A 17321-nucleotide genomic window follows, 5' to 3' on the forward strand; every position below is an offset into this window, starting at 1 on the left:
TCAATTCGGTCACAACATCCCCCATACTGGTCCAACAATATCGGGGTTAACTATCCAGCCTTAACAGCAACCTCCTTGTCATTCTTAGTGGTACTAATTTAAATGACTAGCTTATGAGTTGAACCGGCGAGGAGCGGATCTTCATAACTTACTCGCGGAAAGGGTAATTTTCCTCTTGGATCTTTGAAGACTAGCATTTCTCATTTTTTCTGACAGAAATCAGAATGCAACCTACCTTCAAAGGAAGGTAGACCATATCTCCCTTAATAACAAAAACCGTTATATAGAACTTTTATACACACCCAGGCATAATATAACCAGGATCACTGCAATATGTATTGGCCGATAGGAGAGCATGCAGCAAAGCTGAGCATACCTTACAATGTTCACTGCCGAAGCGGAAACTTACTCTATAAATGTTCTGCCCTTGCCATTTCCAGAATGATAAGCTTCGTTAGGACATTCCTTAAAGATCTTGATGAACTTTCTGAGATAAAAATCAAAGACCTGATATCCTTTCTTAATGCGAAGTAATGACTCGAGAATCGCTTATTTTGCCAATATAAATCCGTTGTAATATAATTTTTTTTATTTTGTTTTTCAATGCATAGGTCCAAGCGAGTTTATAGTTCCAAAACGGCTTTTTCCAGCGCTAATTGAATGGGCTGTTTGTGACTGCCATCTCTATGCTCTGAAGAAAGAGAATACTTTTATGCTAAAGTATTTCCGTTTCAGCTTAATATATCAAGCAAAAATAGTCAACGTGCAAAATAACATTAAGCTTTCAGCAACGCAAAACGCTTAAGATCTCGGCAACAGGAGGTTACCAACAGCAGATTGGTGTAGACAGGAATGGAGGGCTCACAACAAAAACAGTGTCCAAAATATTGAAGGCCGTACAAAGCTTTCAAAATGTCTTATCTTTAAAAAGTCAGGAATACCTGGAGTAATCGGAGCAGTAGATGGTGCGCATATCCAGATAGAGCAACTGATTTTAGGTGATCAGCTCCTCTATTTTAACCGCGTTGAAACGCAGCATTAACGCTTTGGTTGCAAGTTCTCAAAAATAGATATATTTTTAATTCGAAAATGATTTTTTTTGTAAATGGTCATAAGAGCAATTACTCAGTTACTGAGATTTTACATCCTGGCTTTTAGCTAAACTGGTATTCAATATGATTGGAGAACCAGGTTGTAGGCATAACCTTTTTTTATAAAATTCTGGGTACCTTTTAGTTCCTTGGATTAGGATTCCGTACCGAGATTCAGCTTAACGATCGTCTGAATTAAAATTAAATGAAACGTTTTCCATCGCATGATCAATAATTATTGAAAGAGCTTTTGGAATTCAAATTTTGTTGTGCACTTCACAAGCAACATTTTTATGAAATGCAGAATCGACTTCAGTGTTCCTTTAGAATACGTAGTTTTGGAAAATACTTCTCCTCGATGAATGTGAGGGATTTATGTTTTCATGGATCAAACTCAATTCCAGATAACTTTTCTTAATTTTTTTTGAAGTTTTCTTTTAGTGTTAGCTTTTAAATCTTTTTTTTAATATGGGAATATCACTTATGCTGAAATTTGTTTAACAATTTTCTACCTTAATACTTCACGCCCTGCGGTGCACCTTCAACGTTTAAATCATTTATTAAAACCGTCCATAAATATCTTTCTCATATATTGGAGCATAATATCAAATTGCAATGCCTTAGAATCGAATTATATAGTTGGGCTTCTTAAATACAAGTAGGTCTTCCTTTTTTCTTGATCACATCCTGCAATCTGTGTCTCATCGAATTCGCAGGGTTGGCCGTCGTATACAAATTTATCAATGGTGTTTTCCATGAGTACTTGAGGTGTTCAACGCCTGAAGATGGCTTACACCCCAACGTCATGACGTTGCCACCGCTCTGCTTCACAGTAGGTATCAAGTTTTTTGAGTTTAGAGTATAAGGGCGTTCACCACATCATACAGCGTAAATCTGAACTAAAGATCTCGTATTTACTGTCGTCAGTAAATATGACTTGATCCCTGGATCCAATTCTTTCTCTAAGCGTGGGATAGCATGCTGCAGGTAAGCTTTTTTTGGCTTTCGAATGAAAGGCTTCTTTTGGCTTACTTGACCATGGAAACCATTTCTAGTTTAAAGGTTTCTATTGGTTTGTGTTGAAACATCAATCCCTTGGTAAATTCTAAATTTGTCTGAGAGAACTGGACACTTTGCTTGGGATCCTCTACTATTTTCCTCAATAAATTGTACGAATGATGGACTAAGTAAACTTGAAATTTTAATTAAGTGCTATCGTTACAAAAATATTGAAAGTTGGACCTTGAGTCTCCTACTTATATTGAGTAGCTGCAAAATGTACTGCTAAAAGCAGTGTGGGGTCTGAATTAAATTAAATTAAATTGACGATTTCTAATAAGAGGTTTCATTTTAAGCATCCTATTAACTGGGTAGTTGTCAATTTAAAGCTTTCTTGTTTTGACATGTAATGAGTTAAGTCTAAATCTTACTTAAAATGGGAATATTTCATACAACGCAATGCGCTGAAATTGTTAGAATTGACTCCAAAAATAATGGATCGTAATTTGAATCTTTATTAGTGAAACTAAATCATTTACTCATCCAAGATAAGTAAAGATGGAAGACAAATTTGAGCTGATGGGACAAATTAGTAACGTAAAAACTCAAACGCTTCAATGATCTTTGGAAATAGTCACTAAGCAAATAATCGTATTTTGCACTAAGACATATGCCTCAAGGCTTTTATAGTTCTGTTAATGCAATAACTTTAAACGGTCGTTCATCACCAATGTCTGGTTTAAGTATGTACAATTTTAAAATTTAGGTCTTGAAGATCCAAAAAAATGTGTGTTGAAAATTTTTCAGTTTTTTAATTGTGATTGAACCTTATTTATTCGAAAATTACGACCGGTGCAACTGTTTCCTTTATTCTACCGAGCTATGATAAATTAATTTTAACCCGAAATTTTGAAGATTTTGATGTGGAAGGAAAATTTCGTGACAGTATTATTTTTGGTGATTTCAATTGGCTACCGAAATATCGTGAATTAACACCTTATCCTGTAGGCCAAGTTAAAACAGTGCATTAGGTAAGTTGGTAGTTGCTCTAAAAAGTTGAACATTTATAAGGAACAGAATATTTAAGTTAACTTAAACAATTTGCACACAATTCTTCTTTTGAAATACTTCTAGTTTCTGAGTATAGTTGGCGTCTAAACCGTCCCGTAATAAAATAAGCACTCCTAGCACTATAACATAAATTAAAAACTTTTGATTCGCAATAAATAATTAAAAATAATAACAACAGATACACAAATTACTAAATATCGAAGACAAAAATGTTACGTATACGCCCAAGTGAACCATATAAAACGTGCCCTATTTCAATTTTTGTTAGTGTTTTTTTTTTCAAGGTAAGTGCATATATCACTGATATATTCAAAGACAAAGGACTGTGATCTAGGAGTTTAAAAAGGCTTTCAAAACATAAGTCCCTGAGATTATTTTAATATACAGAAACAAATATGATATAATAAAATATTGCATCTATTTCAAATTAATAATTTCAACGTAATATTTGCTATATGGCTCAGTTTTATGAACGATAGATATAAATATTGACACTCTAATTTTTGTTTGCCTCTTACACTATTCCTAATAATATAATCTTAACTAATAAAAACGAAGTCATACCCGTAATTGACTGCTTTCTTTTTAAGAAACATACACTTCAAGACACTATAAAAGTAATACTTCCCATCCGCGCTTATAATAATAAATATAAATGAAAACAAAAATAAAATACTTCAAGAATTACCGAATAAAAGTGGCCATTAATATTGTTAATATTCTTTATTATTGCAAGAATCTACTACTATGAGTTACCTGCCGGAAAAACAAATACCTAAGGATTAATTTAATAACGCTCATATACATCGTCGTCGTCTCTTACGTGAGCCTCAGGTGATTTTCTTTTATTATTGTTCAATTAATTTTCATGACCTCAAGAATTTGTGATATTTGGATTATTGCAAACACTTTTCTTTCTCATGCAGCCTGCTAAGTTTCTAAATTGTCAAGGGAAATTACGTATTGAAATTGTTAATAAATTATTATAATACTATATTAATAAATTACTACTTATTTACAGTATATAGTCAAAAATGTAAAAATAATAAGTTGGAAAAAATTGATTGTGTGTAAATTTAATTATTGTGCCAATAAAAATATATTGTGATTAAATAAATTGAACCGAAAATTAAATATTATGAAATGAAAAAGTAAATATATCTAGTTTATTTTCTTTAATTATAATATTTTATTATTTATTGCGTTATATATATGTAGGCGCTGCACAAAAGGACCAGGGCGAGATCTACAAGGAGAAGTGGAAAGAGGTGCACCATCTCCTCAGAAGGTATAAAGGGAGCATGATAAGCATGCAATCGAGAAGATAGAGGAATTTTATAACAGAAATGAGGTTCGTAAGTTTTAAAAAAGGGCTTAAAAACTTCCTGAAGTTACCAGTCTTTAATCGAATGTAGCGACGATCAGGGGAACATCGTAGTAGAACCGCAGTCTATGCTGTGAATATGGATAGACCACTTATCCAAATTGTAAAACAATTCCGCCGACCCGACCTAGACAAAGTGGAGTTAGCTATATCTGAAGTTCCACAAAGCTGCTAGGGCTGACGGCCGCAGCATCGCTGCCTAATTATCCAAAGCTACAGGTGATAACTTGGAACGGAGCATGCACAAACACATCTACAAAATAGTTTTGGAAAAAAGCATTCACTATAAGCGGAATCTAAGCATAGTTCGCCCAATACACAAGAAAGGAGTTCGTCTCAATTGCTACTACAGATGCATCAGTCTCCTGAAAATCGCATATAACATCCATTCTGCCGTGTTTTGTGAACGTTTAAAGCTGTTGGTCAACAACCTGATAGATACTTATCAGTTTGGTCTCATACTAGGAAAGTTCACCATTGAGCAAATATTTAAATTACGGCAGATCTTGAATTTTGAACCATTGAACCCACGGATTTAAAGTCGATTATGACAGTATACGAGTATATAGGAAAGAGCTTTACAGAGCAATATCTAATTTTGGTATCCCTGTCAAACTTATCCGTTTGTGCAGAGTGAAGATGGAGAATGTACGCTGATTTATCAAAGTCGGAAAAGGTATCAACAATGATGTCAGAAAAGGCAAAACGAAGAATAGGGCAATTGAAGTCACCATCTATAAGACGCTTATCATCCCAATTTTCAGTTATAGCTCTTAGGGTTGGACTTTGTCAAAGAAAGATGAGAGCTTGGGATGCTTCGAGAGAAAAATTCTTTGGTGATTTTTGGCCAAACGCATAGATAGAGAATGGAGGGGAAGAAACAACGATGAACTGTTCTTGATGTACAGCGATACTGATTTGGTTGGAGACGCATGTTGTTTGAGGCACAGATCCGTTCCGGGCTGTAACACCACCTTAAGAAAGTAAGTAAGTGCACATAGCAGAAGCATTTTAAGTTCTTTGCTTTTCGAATAAATTTGCTTCAGGTTATTCTTCCCATAAACACCGCAGACTCAAACAGAAAAAAAAACGAACGAACAAATAAACTAAAAGCAAGCTCGAAGTTTGAAAATAATTAATTTTGTTTATGTCATAAAAATTATTGTAATTTGTAATAACTCTTTCATTTCTGGAGCTATAATTATATATGATCATCAGATTGTTAAATTAGTTTGATAAGTCAGTGAGCTGAAAATAGCTGCTAATAACCTGAAAAAAGCTACCTAAATACCTTTCAATGGGTGTGTTCAATTTTATTTGGGATATGCTATTCTGCATATGTACATAGGTGAATTTTTAAATAGTTAAATTGAGATAACTATCAAAAATTGAACAAAAATTTCAGACGTTCGAAAAAAGGACACAAACATTTAGGTTTCGAGTTCCAAAAATTAGTGTAAAAATATAAACATTTAAAACCATGTGCCTTCAAATTAAACCACATATTGATTCAGCTTTTCTAACCAACAGACATTTTTTGATAGCTGGCTTTGATTTCTTTTTTCACCAAGCCGTTTTTTATCAGCTTTATTTTGTATACACTTAAACCACTAAGGCACTAACAAAAAATCGATGAAAAATTGTCGGTTAACAGTTTATAATTTTTAGTCTGCAAAATTTATTATCAGAAGGTTAATTGAGTTAATTTCGCATTTTCGCTGAAGTCTGAAAATGGCTGAAAATAGCATTCCTGATCATATTGCCAGTCAAATTAAGGAAGGAAATTTGGGATAATTCTCTCATTGACAGATCTGAAATAATTACAAGATCTGTCAATGTCAAAGATATATTACTAATGAACAAACAACTATTTTGTGTGTTTACACGGTTGGTACAAACTGCCTAATAAATTTTCAGATAGTTGGCTGATTATTAATTAATAAATTGTAAAATATTGGTAAATTTTCTACTAATCATGTAAGAATTTAACTTAATTATTCAGACAATTTTAAGATAATTGTCTCATTGTCATTAACGTCAGAAATATCAGAAAGTACATTTTGTGTGTGTACGATTATCAAATGCAATTTTTCAATAATTACAAATAATTGTAACATAAGTTGTTGGTGAAAGTCCAGGAACATCACACATTTCAAACTTGACTAAAACACATAACTTAAAGATGACAACACTATTTTTCAGTTGTCATGTTTAGTTTGGAATTTCAACATGAAAAGACTGACGGAACGTTTCCAAATTGTGCAAATTTATATCTATAACCCTTTCGTGGTACACATGTGTATACCATCTAAAGTTCAAACATGCCTAACATTTCACAGGGCCCCCATAATCAAACCAAATTTGTACCAGATCGTTCGTGAGTATTTCGCGAACAAAATATAATGGCTGTTCTGAAATTTCAGTTAGGTACTGAACATTATTTTATTCCAAAGTTTTTACTCGCACAGAAACTCGAGCTTGTGTTCTTTTTTTGTAGTTTAGTGCATACAAATTAAGTATTTTGGGTAAAAACTGTGATTACATACATCATAAATTTATAAAATCTGATAATATTATAAAAGGTAAGTGATTTAGATCAAAATAGAACAATAATCATCAAATAAAAGTGGATGGTACAATAGTGTACCATTCTTCCTGTATGTTGGTACTTATAAGTTACGCCCGGAACTTTAGGCTACTGCATTATACTACTTTCATTCTTAGACTTTAATGGACCATGAAGAAATTGAAAGATTATTGAATGATGAAGGAGAAAATTCGAGTGGAGCAGACTTTTCTTCTGATAGTGATAATTCATTTCGACCAGATCCAAGTGATAAATCGTAAACAGAAGACAACCAGGATTCAAGCTCTGGAGAAGGTTTAGATGAAGATATATCTCTGTTCCTGAAATCGGTAATAACAATCTTCATGAAGACGTATGATTTTAACATTTACAGAGGAAAAGAGTAAGAAGCACTTGAGGGATCTTTGGGCTAGAAAATCGTTAATAAATTGGCTGGCACGATAAATGAAGTACATACATAGATGTAAACCTATAATTTGACCGTTTTTTCACATCGGTCAAATTATTTAAATCTATTGGATATCCATCGGTGGAAACCATTATGTCCAATCGAAAAAACGTTGCCAAATTTGGAAGAAAATTGCAGAGGGGTGAGCCTGAGTTCAAAGAATCTTCAGGTGGGCTTTTAAGCGTGAAATGGCTAGATACCAAAGAGGTTCTAGTGCTTAGCAACTGCCTAACAATGATATGGAAGTTGTTACAAGAACCTAGAAGACCGGTGAAAAAATTCAAGTTCCTTGCCCGAAAATGATTAAGTTTTATAGAGAGATTAATGGAAGGAGTTGCCATTCAAACCTTTTTTGGTAAATTTATCAGAGGCTTTGGTTGCTCAAAGACTCGAAAAAAGAGCGGTACGAAGATCGTGGTCGTCAGCCAGCGAAAAGAGTAGGATCTCGACATTTTCCAATCGAGGGCACTTCGAGACAGCCCCCAAAATTCTGAAAAAAAAATGTCTCTAACTTTATCACCTGAATAATCATATGTATTATGTTTAGAGATGGAGCTCACTTTTGGTTAAACAACCATGATGTGTTAGGGTTTCAACAAGAAGGCGATCGTATCGCCATTAATTTATTGAAGGAAAGGTTTAGTAACCGCATTGTTTCACGTTACGAATCCATGAACTGTCCTTCGACGTCTTGAGATGTAATGCCGCCTGACTATTTTCTTTGGAAATACGTGAAGTTACTAGTCAACGCCTAAACACCCGAAATAATAGATCACTTACAGAACAACAATTTTAAAAAAGTAACCGAAAATTGTTCCTTCAAATTAAACTACATCAGAAATTATATTTAAATTATAATACACAAAAATCATTTCTTGATAAAAAGTAAATTTTAGATCAAATAAAAAGAAACTCATATCTATTCAATTGCAAAGTTTTACACCTCTAAAAACACCCTTTATTTATATTATCATCGAAATATGTTTATATTTGTCAGAGAGTTCTTTTTTATAAAGTTGTAGACTCTATACTTCACAATATATCCATTTTATTTCTCTATTTTCATTCTTCTTAATAATTTTGATCAATGCATCAAAATATTAATAATACAATAATAATAACACAATATTCTTATTTTACTAGTTTTTATCGGTTTAATAAAAATGTAAGTAAAACAATGCACGTTTCAATTTAAATAAGAATATTCTTTTGTGCCTGGAATCACTGAATTGATTATACATTTTTGTATGTCTTTAAGATGTAAATAATTAACTTATATAAATTGTTATTTTAACATCAAGGAATTTTTTTTTTTATAATAAGCGCACACTCAAATGGATAACTACCCTTATTATGTAGACACAGTGTGAGCACTAGGAAAAGGAGAGAAGGGTTGAAAGGGGGTGTCAGCGCACATTGGTTTTTAATTCCTGAATATTGCAATAGCTGGGGAAGACAGAGTGTGGCAAGGCATTCCACATTCGCATAGTTCGGCTAAAGAACGAATCTCTGTACTTGACAGTACGAACGAAGTTGGGCTCGAGGGTATATTGATGAGCATTCGTAGAAGCGCGAGTATTACGGTTGAACTGTTTAAGGGGAGGAATGCAGCTAGTTATTTCTCTAGAGCATACAAAATTAAAATAACGGTAAAAGAGGGTGAGACAAGAAACATTTCTACGATGTTCAAGTGACGTAAATAATCTTATGATGGTAATATCACCAATCAATCTAAATGCTCTACGTTCAATACTATCCAAGAGGCTTAAGTAAGTTGCAGGAGCACCAGCTCATAAGTCTTGTAAATAACAGCCAGATCAGAGGGGGAGAAAAACTTCTTGCATCGCCTTAGAAAACCAAACATCTTGCGGCATTTTTGGCGACATCGCGTATGTGATCGTTCCACAAAAGGTGGTTGGTGATACACATACCGAGAACATCGAGATGTTCAGTTTCCTCGATGCAAGTGCCATTTATGGATAATGGCAAGGGGGGTATACTTCTCTTTAACGATACAAGACAGCATTGCGTTTTCGAAGCATTAAATTCCACGCGGTTTCTTATTCCCCATTGTACAATGCTGTTTAGGTCGGCATTTAATGAGCTTATAATATTTTGTCGTTGCAGTTCCACATCCGAAGAAGAGGGGTGTGAATCTGAAAACGAATATGAAAAGCTAAGAGTACTGTCGTCAGCGAAACAATGTATTGGATTAGATGTTGCAGACAGGAGATCATTAATAAAAATGAGAAAGAGTGTTGGAGATAGAACAGAGCCCTGGGGCACACCAGCATTTATTTTGTGGGTGTAAGACTTGAATCCATCCAATACAACTTGTATTGAACGATTTGAAAGGTAATTACTAATCCAATGAAGGAAAGGAGGGATTCATGCAAACTGAAAGCACGCATTTTCGGTAAGAGAGCCTGATGCCAAACCCTATGAAATGCTTTTGAAATATCAAGTGCAATAATCTTACTTTCTCCAAAACTATGTAAAGATTTGTTCCACTGTTCGGTGAGATGAACCATGAGATCACCAGTGGACCTATTGCTACGAAAGCCATACTGTCGGTCATTAAGAAGCTTCCGTTCTTTAAGATATTTCTTGAGCTGATAATTTATCAGCGTTTCCATGACCTTGGAAAGATGGGACGTAAGTGCAATCGGTCGATAATTAGACGGTGAGGAAGATTCGCCTTTTTTGGGAATAGGCTGGACAAATGCGGTTTTCCATCCGCTCGGAACGAGACCTGAGGAGTAGGACAGATGAAAAAGCTTACACTCGGTTTTTCCAGCGATGAAGAACACCTTTTCAGAACAATAGCGGGGATACCATCCGGACCAGCAGATTTGTGTATGTTAAGATCTTTTAGGACTCTCACTACAGTACGAGTGCGAAAAAAGATTTGCCCCATAGAATCATTAATTCGCTCAAGTACAGGCGGAGTCATAACACTCACTGGCAGAGTTGAATTGGTAGCGAGCTGCCTAGCAAAGAGATTTGCTTTCTCTAAAGAGCTAACAAATGGAGTGTCATTCACAACGAGCGTTGGAACCGAGGAAGAGGAAGAATTCCTCATATTTTTTACAAATGACGAAAAATTTTTAATGCCTTTGGGACATTGCAGTATTTCTTGCCGTAATTTTTGGTCATGTAAAAATTTGGCCCGTCGAATATAGGCGTTGCAGGCCTTCCTGGCTTGCTTGAACTTATTTCGGTTTTACTCAGTTGGATTGGCTTTAAAACAACGGAAACTTACCTTCTTGACCCTAAAAACATATTTACAGCTCGCATCAAACCATGCGTTTTCCTTAGGTCTGATCCCTATTCGGGATAAAAGTTCTCATTCCCAGGAGAATCAAACTTGTGATTATATCAGCGCTGGCGTCAACGTCACTATCGAGGAAGCATAGTGACCAGTTAAAGATCCTAAAATAATTATTGAGACCGTCCCAGTTGGCTTTCTCGTATTGCCAAACGGTTCTCTTAGGAGCTCTTTCTTTAACTGGAGAATTTTTACACGAGAAATTTGCTGATATGACACAATGGTCAGATGAGCCTAGAGGAGATAGAACACTAATAATGTACTTACCAGGGTCAGACGTAAGAAACAAGTCAAAAGTGTTTTCTGCTCGACCTACCACGTCCGATATTCGAGTGGGATCGTTGACCAGCCGAGTTAGGTGGTTTAATTCAGCGAAGATCTCAGCACACACTCCTTCTGGTGTTGACTGGCCCGAATGTTGAAGCCATGAAGAATTGTGTACATTGAAATCGCCCGTTACAACGATTTCAGTGCCAGGATAGGACGAAACAATTCTTTGGATGGAATTAGACAAAGCATCAAATTTACGAGGAGTTGACACTATGTCTAGATTGGGGCTTCGATTTAGGAAGCAATAGTGAATGATTTGCTTATTCACGGAAAATTTAAACCACATAAAATTGAAAAAAGAATTGGTGCAGAGACCATATTGGCAAAAACTGATAAGCAACATCATTCCTAATGTATATGGCGAGACCATGGTGGGAAAAGAATAATGGCACCAAGTTATACCCTTGAATAAAGAATGCAGCGGGATCGGAATCCTCACCCACTTGGGTTTCACTTAGTGCCAATACAGCTGGCCTGTTTAAAGCAGTATGGGAGTACGCAGAAAGAAAATTCGATCTAAGCCCACGAATATTACAAAAATAATAATAATTTGAGTTCCATTTCAGGAACTAGGCAACGGCCTAGCCACTGATAAAGCTTCGGTTCCCATCGATCACCGAGATCAAGCATCAGTGAGCGTGGTTAGTAGAAAGATGGGGGACCGTCTCGAAACCTACTGCGTGCTGTTGTCATGTGTTCGTTCTTTCTTTCTGTTGTTCTTTCTCTTCTGTCCTTCTGTCTTGTATTAATGTCTTGTGTTGTTATCACCTTACATAGCCTAGTTGCTCAAGGTGCTGTGTTCTCTAGTCTGCACATTTATGTGCAGAGTAGTGTGAAATGTAATGTAATGTAATGTAAAATAATTATAGAAGCAGTTTTTAATTCCAGGTTTTATCAAAAATTAAAGAAAACACATTAAATTTCTTGTGTATCAAAATCTCACTGATACTTTAAAGGTGGGGCTTAATTTTGTTTTTAGACATTTAAACTAATAATGGAATTATTTTTGTTTTCTTGATATAAACAAAGAAAGCTGAAATCAATACTTTTAATCTCTTCACAAATAAAAATAACCATAACTATTTTTAAACGTCTATTTATGGAATGGAATATTTTATACTAGCGTTTGATTTTGTTGATATATGGGTTACAATATTACTACTGATAAAAATGTATAAATGTTTTCTTATTGATGTTAATCGAGCTGATCAAAACAAGGAATTAAAAATTAAAAACTAAATATTATCAAAGTACCGAATTAGTTTTGAACGAGCGACGCGACGCCAAACTCATAGACAACAGATTTATATCTTATCAAAATAAAAGTCGGCTATTGTTTGCTAAAATAATTAAAAAAAAAAAACAAATACGCAAAGCCTACAACTTACGCTATTCATACGATCTAAAAGTTATTAATAAATTAAAAGAAAAAAAAGAATTCTAATATTAATAATATTTTGCTTTACGATGACATTTATTAATTTTAGTATCATTTCCTTGGTTTGACGCAGGTTCTTAATACGTTGTATTTGGTTTCGTTAAATTAGTTATTAGATACATAAAATATAGATTGCAAATCTAAAAGTTTCATTAGCAAACAGTGTTATCTGTTTAGTATGTTATGACACAGCTTATATGAAGTTGTTTTTTCTATAGGCTGCTATATGTAGTTCTTGCTCTTGGTTTAGTTGTCTTATGTGTCAATGCAAATCATGATAAGAAAATAACTCTTAACCATTTAAATCCTCTTAGAAAGGTCGAAAATAAATTGCTTAAAATTTGGAATAAACACATTTTAAAAATAGAGCTATGCATAAACATTTACGAGTATGTTAATTAACATTTTGTATTAATTTATCTTTATCATCTTACATAGTTTTTAAATAATTTCCGAAAAAAAATCAAATAAATGTTAACTTATCCAAAAAAATATCTACTCGTATGTGATGTTAGGAACTCTGGAATATATTTCTCAAGGGATCAGTCTACCTTTGCGGTTAAAAAAAAAAACGATTTTCTTGTTTGCATATTTCTAATGTAGACATAACTTAAAACATGCTCTGTAAAGGGTTTGACCAAAAGCATGCTGGTTTACGAGATATCGAGCATCAAACAAAGTTCTGTCAATCATGTTTAATTGAAACATTTATTTTTAAACACGTTTTCCTAAAAGTAGTGTTTTTCAAAACTGTTCGCACGATTTGACGAAACAGTAGACGATATCCTAATTCTGTAAAGCTTTACTCGCTAGGTCTAGATACAAGCTTTTTCCATTTTTTGTTCCGTTTTTTTACAAGCTAATTTAGATTGAAAAACATGGTCAAAAATGCAATTTCCTTAACTTTATAAAAACGTTTAGAACTTTAGTATTTCTTCACATCTAATCATTTTTAAATCCATTTTTGAGTATTAGGAATTTTAAATCTCGGTAAATGTACACAAGTACGTACATGCATATATATATTTATGTATATTTATAAGAAATTGGTTTCGTGTGCTGCAATCTATGATATCATGCATGCAATTTAAATTATACGAAGTATTTAATTGAACAGTTTCAAGATATCGTGTGTTTAATGGATTCAATCAAAAGAATATTATCGAGATGAAATATGCAATATTGACAAAAGTTTAGTATTTTTAACTATTTCTTCGAATGCATATGAAACACGGTAAATACGGACGTTTTGACAGACCATGCGAATATTGACTATTTTAAGTTGGATATTTTTTCTCGGCATAATTTGAACAGCTCTTGTGTCTATCTGTGCTGGCACAATAATGGTGGTTATTATAAACGTTAATCTGTATCACGTTCTCTCACCCATGATTGCGAAACATATGTAAAATAAAAATAAAGGGTTTAATGTTCAATGGGTTTAAATGCATACGTAACTTTAACGCTTTATGAAACTGTCAGCGTCTACGACATTTTAAACTATGTATCCTCTATTTATGAAAACTGTTTATGTTTATATATTTTGTAAAACTACTTTATTATTGCGCGTAAAAAACCTTGAAGTCTGAAATTTAATCCAAAACCGGAATGAATCTAAAACTAGGCCTTTCGAAAGAAGTTAAAATATTGCTAACCCAAGTTCTAATATCCTACACCCCATATTTAAATCCTTATAAATCGAAGTTCTATCTCAAACTGAGATCTAAATCAGAGTTCTAACGCATGAGCACTTAATGAAGAAATGACTTAAAACTCAATTAAGTTTTAAGACTAGAACTTTAGAGACTAGGACTTTGTCAAAAAAACTGGCCGTCGAAATATTGTTTTAAAACTAATCTGTCACTCAAGCATTTTTTATTTCAGCTCTGTTTGGACTAAGACTAAGATATGATAAAATTATCAAGACACTCTTAAACTAATAAAACACGAATCACATACTCTCCAAATTATTTAAAATGTAAGATTTAAAATGTAAGACTCAAAAACTTTGCTCCTTTACTTAACTGCATTCAACTTTGACAAACCTTGTTTTGAAAGTAGAAACATTAAATACAATATAAGAATATCGTCAATTCTACATAGTTTCAGAATATAATATAAATATTTTTTTAAAATCGAATCAGATAAACGTAAAGAAAAACAGGATGCAATTTTAAAATAGCTATCACTAAGTAATATGGTCAAAAGTTATAGGTACGCACTTTTCATTTATAATTGCTTTTATATTTTAAAAAACATTTTTTTTATAAAATAAAGTTAAACAAAAATTACAAACCACATTTCGAAAACCATGTCATTTGAATTTTTCTAAAACATCAACTTTAAACTACCAAACAATATTTTGCTTATGATTAAATGGTTAAATTTCAAAATAAATTTTAGTTAATGTGATTTTGAGTCGAAACACAATTTTTACCAATTTTATAAGAATTTCTTGAACTTTTTTATTTGATATGTAAACAAATACAGATTGGATTTTTCTTAAAACAATATCATCATTTTGAAGTGAATGCCTTCAATTATTCAAAAAATATGAAGAATCGAAAATCAATTACTTATTACTAATTTTATGAAAAATATTTGTGTCGAATTTTAATTATAATTTTACTGAATGTCAAAAACAATATTTTCTATAAAATGGAATTAGTTTGAAGCCAATATTTTCAATTTTTTAAAAGCTGTTTGAGGCAAAAATTAATTTTTATGAAGTTTTATTTTCAGTTTTTTGATTTATAAAAAAACCGTCAAAAATTGAACGTCAGTCAATTTTTTCAAAATTACATCAGTTTGGAATCATGTAACAATATATGTATGATATAATATATTTTATTCAAGTCGCTAGCGTTATTGGTTCGTGAGATATTTTGGGTTAACCAACAATTTCAATTTGTTTTTAAATTGCAGTGGAAAAAAGCACACATTCAATATTTTTGAAAGTCTTTTCTGCATCTTTCTAAATCATTATCTGTATAACAAAATGTATTTGAAGTCGATATCTCTACTGGTTCTTGAGTCTTGGACGCCGAAAAAATCTTCCCAAGCGTACGTAGATTCGAGGGACTTTGAAACGTCAAAAAATGTCAACAATTTTAAATTCGACAAACCGTATCGATTACAAATTTTTTCATCGGTTTAATATACAATACCAAAATCTACATTATAAAATGGCATCTTAGCAGACTTTTTGTTAAAATACCTGTGTTACACATTAACAGTGTTTTGTTGGAAAATCTATCAATATTAAAGTATGATTTTATACGAATAACAAAAACAATGTCCGCACTATGAAAGTTAAAGTAGAATATTACTACGGATGGGTTTTTGACATTTATACAAGTCTCGAATGGGTCTTATACGGTTTCGTTCTCTAATGTTGGTACGATTGATATTGTATTTGTATCTCGATGGCTGTGTTCGTTGAGTAGTTGTGCATTTGGAATCATGTGTTTTCCATTGGCGAACAAATCAATCTGTTGCTGTTGATATTACTTAGTTTTGTTAATGAAAATAGACAAACTGGGCTTATTTTGCAAGAATAGAAAAGATAATTAAGTTTTGCTATGTTTCCACTAAAGGATTATATCTTTTTGTTGTTTCCACCGGACAAGAAGATTTAAAAATGATTAAGTTTGACAACACTTTCTAAAATGCAAACGGTGTTTCGATGTTTCTTATGAAGTGCAAGTGAGAAAGCTTGATTCGTGTTAAACAATGAAGAACTGAATAGTTCAGCACCATATAAGAATATGCTACCTACTGAACGTGCATTTCTTATTAATTCGATGAAAACAAAACTGTATTTTTTGTACACAAACATGCAAAAAAGACCAAAATGCATTATCCGTAAAACCAACTCCTCCACACTTGTTTTTCTTCAGAAATTTTGACTTGACACCGATTCCCGACCGGAATCGAGTCGAATAAAGTTCATTTCAACTCGATTCAGGTATATAAAGAATTGAGGTGAACTTCAAGCTCGCTTCAACACCACATGTTACTGTAGTAGTCTACGAACAAACCCGCTTGTTGAAGTTTTTATTTTATGTCAAAGCTGCAATTGTTAAATGATTTTTTTTATAGAATCTCAATTTCCAGATTTTTTCTTCCCATTTCTTCTTGAAAATTAACCATTTCATTAGTTTTAGTTAGTTTTTTTGCTGAAGTTAATTTCAACTTTTGATTTTCACCAAACTTTCTTGTAGTTTTGTTTTTTTTTTTAATTATTATTCTGACAGATCTTTTTTCAGTAGTACCAATTTTTAAATACAAAAATCTGGATACTGCCGATGCATTTTCTTGGGAACTTTCTACTATACTATATAGAATGACAAAAAACACGGGCATTATATTAAAATTAATAATAATAATATCTTACAACTGATCCGCGAACACAGTCTTATCTTATTCTAAAAATTATAAATATTTTTATTCTATTCATGCATTTAGTCCATGAGCAACAATTTATCGAGTAATAACTGGAAGATGCTCACGAAAATCACTTGACAACAGAATCATGCCCCCACCACGAAGTTGTCATGAAGATCTTTCAACGTTCTGTCCAGCGACTCCGTGATCTTTTATGGGCCATTATTCATTCATTCCAAACAATCAATTTGCTTTCCTG

Source organism: Eupeodes corollae, chromosome 2 (assembly GCF_945859685.1).
Source record: "Eupeodes corollae chromosome 2, idEupCoro1.1, whole genome shotgun sequence".
Classification (NCBI taxonomy): domain Eukaryota; kingdom Metazoa; phylum Arthropoda; class Insecta; order Diptera; family Syrphidae; genus Eupeodes; species Eupeodes corollae.